Raw genomic sequence first — 5,179 nt, 5'->3', positions numbered from 1 at the left:
GTCATCATACACATTTACACAAGACATATCAGGGGGCCAATTCTGAAAAGGGGTTCAGTTAAGACTTTTGTGGACATGTTTGGGTACAAGCTGACAACCTGTTTATTTAGTTAGAAGGGACCCATACAGGTAAAATTCCAGGGTGGTTGTCAAGTTGAACATTTCTTTTTGTGACTTTAATTTCAGGCCAATTTTCAGGTTTCCAGCTCAACACAACATGCCCACAACATTTAAAGGTGCTCTAAGCGATGCTGGGTAACGTCACTTCTGTTGACGTTCAAACAAAACAGAGAGCTGGCTCGCTACTCCCTCCCCCTCTCTACCTCCCGTGCAATTGAAACTCCTAAACGCGCATCTCGTCGGTGATTTGCTGGAACAGTTTGTGATGTTTTTATGGCCCACTTTTTTTAAGGGCACTTTGGTGACCTCAAAGTAAATGGTAACACTAAAACAAGGGATTACATTAAGATTCTGGAGGAAAAGACCAGCCAGTGTGAGAGACCTACCCCAATAGGCGGCATTGGACCATTAAACCACACAATGATCCAAAACATACGGCCAGACAAGGCAGGGAGTGGTTAACAGAGGACAATATCAACAGTTTAGAGTGGCCCAGCCAGAGTCCAGATCTCAATCCATCCAAAAAGTGAGCACAAGGCCAGAATGATGGCAAAGAATCATTCCTGCCTCAAAACCCGGATTGCTGCTAAAAAGGTGTGGACTAAAATCATTGTGGAGACGTGAAGAGCTGGTAGGTAAGACTCATTTTGAGAGCTGTGAATGCAAATTATAATGTTTTCTCTGGTTATTTAAAAAGGGTATGAATACTTTTGGGCATGCCATTTTTCATTAAAAAAATGTAGAAAACGCTTATTTTTTGATTCCATGCTTCTACCATTTTTTCTTACAACCTTTAACCATGTGGCAGTGTTATTTTCAGTCAGAACAAACATGTTGGTCAAGAGAAAAACATTAAATCAATATTTGCCAGGGGTATGAATAATTTTGTTCTTAACTGTAGGGAGAAATTAAATCTGCTTTGTTTACTGTGGATTGGATTGGTGTGATACTCTTTTGGTATTTATTGATTAATAATTTTAAGATCATGCTTGCACATAAATTGGATTATATTGCAAATTTGCTCAAAATTACAGGAGGAGGTTTAGAAGAATAAGGAAGCACTTTGAAAAAAGTCAGATTTTACCATTTTTAAGGATACAGAGATAAAAAAGAGACAAAAAACATTTTCTAAACCGACAACCTGGCTAGAACACACGTTAAGGGGTTAAATATTAATACTGGGTAGATTGTCAGCTTGTACCCAGAGGTGTCCGACAAAGTTGCAATATCAGTTTTGGCCCCCTGACTAATACCACATCCCCTTGCTGGAACAGAGCACTGTCAGAAATGATGGTCCTTTTCAGTGTACAAACTTGGATGATGCTTACAAAATGCAGAACTAATTTAAAAAGCTGTTAGTCATGTGCTAGGTCCCAAGATCTTTCTGAACCCTATACCACATGAGATCATATTAAAAAATAACCCAAGACTACCACCTTGTGGTCCATAAATGAAATTAGTCCTGCACATTCTCTCCGCAAAAAATAAATCACACATGTCAATTTGTCTCCATCTCCTACTCCATCCCCTACTCTTGCAACTTTTGTGTATGTAAATAAGTGTGTGCATGTGTGTGTTTGCGTTTGTGTATGTGTGTTTATCTGTGTGTGTGTGCTTTCGCTTTTGGTGGTAGTCTGTAGTGGTAAAAAAAGAGTAGGGTGTAGTGGTAAAAAAAGAGGTGGGTAAACTATAAATTGTTGATCCAACAAAGAAGTAGTATGGATAAAGCATACATTTCCTGAATCCTTGGAGTCCAGAGAGTATTGCAGTTTCAGTCTTTTGTGTCTGTAATATTCTCTGATGCCACAGGGCATAAAGAACGTGTATAGGTGGAAATTGTGGAAAATGTTGTGTTTTTCTTGGTTCAAAGAGCTCCAGTGACCTCTGTGTTTGTCAGAGGGCTTTACCAATGTGCTGAAAGGTTAGGGTGTACTCTTTAAGATGACACCAAACATAATATTATACAACTTCAAGTTCATATGCACCAGGTGTCTAAAATGCGATTTATTTTAGAGGGTGGTTTACTTCATTAGGTGATAACCACTAAAAAGCTACCAATCTCAGAGGTCTATCATATCAAAACATAAACTAGGGATGTGTAGGTATAAAAAATAAATCACAACTAGAATTTGCCCACCCAGATGGTACCGGTATCTGGTCTGGCCCATGGATTACCCAGGAAAAAATCTCTAGAACCGCCACTGAGTGTGCATACCTGTTTGTGTGTGTGTGTGTCTGAGCTTGTGTGTTTGTGTGTGCATTTATGTGTGTGTGTGTGTGTGCCTGCATGTGTGTGCATGTATCTTTATGTGTGTGTTTGTTTGTGTTAATGAGTGTGTGTGTGTGTGTGTGTGTGTGTGTGTGTGTGTGCGTGCGTAGTGTACAGTCAGTAAATGTACACATATACAGTATTCATTTATTGTATGGTCCTTCATGAACAGAATTCCACAAAACTTGCATTCAGAGGGTGTCATAATGATCCTTAACTTGAAATTCTGTGCAGTTTTGAACCTGTCAGCCAAAGATACCTGTGATTACAATGCCTCGTTTTTGCTTTTTCATTTTAAACTAACGTTATACATCAAATGAGTGGAAATGGGATGGGTTGACATAGCCCCTGGAGGCCAACCTACAAAAAAATATTGGCCATCCTAGGCCCTATGATTCTCGAGTTATTCACAGAAAACTGTGTCCAGCCAGTCCAGTCACTAAATGTTCACATAAATTCATTTATTGTTTGGCCCCCATGAACGGAATTCCACTAAACTTGGCATGCATTCAGAGGGTGTTATAATGATCACTCCAAATTTCGTGCAGTTTTGATGATGTCATTAAAGATACCTGCGATTACAACACCTCATTTTTGCTTTTTCATTTTAAACTAGGTGGCGCTATACATCAAATGAGGGATGGGTTGACATGGCCCTAGAGACCAACATGCAAAAAATGGCGTCCTCCTAGGCCCTACAGTTTTCGAGATATTCACAAAAAACTGTGTCCGCCCTGGGGGTCCAGTCCGGCGGGGGGGCTTCGCTTTGCCTTCGCACTGCCTCCATTACCAATTAATGGAGTTTGGTAACAAAAAAATGGCTGGTATTCAAAATAATGCAACACAAAACAGCAATAATTATTATCCGTAGTGGAGGGTAAACTATTATCTGCAGATCCATAGAGTAAGTACAGTTCAGTGCATTCTCTACTTCTGAGGAAGTGTAAACGAGATAGAACACTAATCTTCTAAAACTGAGTAAACAACACGATGGGTGCAATCCTAGTCTCTAAGCCAGTGTTTCTCAAAACTTTTTTTCTGGGGACCCACTTTTTAAAAATGACAGACTATCGCGACCCAACTCGTGACTGTGGTTAACAAACTAGATCAGTGATTCTCAAACTTTTTCTTTCATTCCCCACTTTGATCAAGGGGGCATTCTCGAGCCCCACCTGTCCCTCATCGCTCTAAGAAAGTGGTAGGTTGTCACGCCCGGCTATGCCGTGCTGGGTGTGTCTCTCCCTGACTTGGCCCTGTGTGGGAATCCAGCCTGCATTTCCTACTGCTGCTGTTCTGTCGCCTTTAGGTGGAGCTGTTGCTGTGGGCCGTGCCGCGCTAATTGGTGGGCCGATGAGCGGGTCTTTAAAATCACCGCCTTCCAGTCGGCTCGCTCTCTCTTTCTGCTACCTTGGCCTGACGAGAGGCTGGCTGTGGTTGTCGCTCCTTGCCCGTTCACCTTTTTGCTTTACACTTACATCATACTGATATGCACGACACTTTTGGTTTGCTTACCATTTACTGACTTCGGACAAATCATTCGTTAATAAACTAACATCATATTTAAACATTAAGTTCAGTGTGGTCTCCCCTATGTCAGCTCTACTTTGAGCCAAGTGGTCCTGACATATGGGGGCTCGATCCGATACATTTTGATCCCGAATATTGGTACGTATAGTCTACTTTGATTCCCACTGTCGGCTATGGCAGCGTAGTGCGGTGTGTAGCTACGTCATCGGCGTGATTTTGTGAATGAAACCAGTGGGCGTAGTTTGAGGCCTACCGGCTTTTCTCCGAATGCTTTGTTTTGGGGAGATCTGCGCTGATCCTTTTAGTTTAACTTTGGATTTGAGGTTAACTGGGTAGCATTACTTTGTAGATTGGAGCATTTGGTGCAGCCACTTTGTTTGTAAGGTGCGATTGCTGTTTATGTAGTGGGGCGACTAATCTTGTGGAGCTATCGTTATCCCCGTGCTAGAGCGCTTCCGCGCTGGGATTTAGGTTGTCACTGGAGTCTGGATCAGGGCACCGCCGTAGAGAACCGGCTGAATTGGCTTTGGTCGGGGCAGTACGTCTCTGTCGGTATCGGTGAGTAAATTATCCTGATTCTTGGACTCAGTGTGAAGATAGGTTTGTATAGTTGGGGGGGAAAATGTTTAGGGGGAGAGCTCCGTGATTTGTTTGCTCTGCTGCTTGAACTGTTTTTTCACTTTGCAAAATTGTTTGTATGTGGTTGGGTAAGAGTAACTGGAATGCCTATATTTAGTTTGATTTTGATAGTATACATACTGGTGATCGTTTATTGAATAGGCTGTATAATGAGCGCGTTGGAGGACTTTTTGGCTGCTCCTTCAGAGAGTTTGTTAGTGGCGCTAACAAAAGAGCAATTAGTGAATGTTGCAGATCATTATGGGATTGAACTGACACTGCCAAAAGCAGCAAAGAAAGATCAATTAATAGATTTTATTTGTGATCGTTTGAAAGAAAATCAGGTGTTGCCTGGGGGTACTCCGGCAGAGCTTACCCCACCAACGACATTTCCAACAGACCCGTCTGTTCCAAGTTCCTCGGCCAAAAGTAATGAATTGACCTATGAGCAACAAAAATTACTTTTGCAGATGCAATTGGATCAAAAGAAATTTGATATAGAGCAAAGGAGATTTGAATTTGAGCAAAAGAAACTGGAAATGGAACAAGAGAGGGAGCAAAAGAAATGGGAGTTAGACCAAGAGTTAGAACGCATGAGAATGGAGTCTATCGAAAGAGAAAAAGATCGTTTGTTTGAAATGGAAA

This window comes from Alosa sapidissima, chromosome 9 (assembly GCF_018492685.1).
Source record: "Alosa sapidissima isolate fAloSap1 chromosome 9, fAloSap1.pri, whole genome shotgun sequence".
NCBI lineage: Eukaryota > Metazoa > Chordata > Actinopteri > Clupeiformes > Clupeidae > Alosa > Alosa sapidissima.
This window is presented reverse-complemented; position numbering follows the sequence as displayed.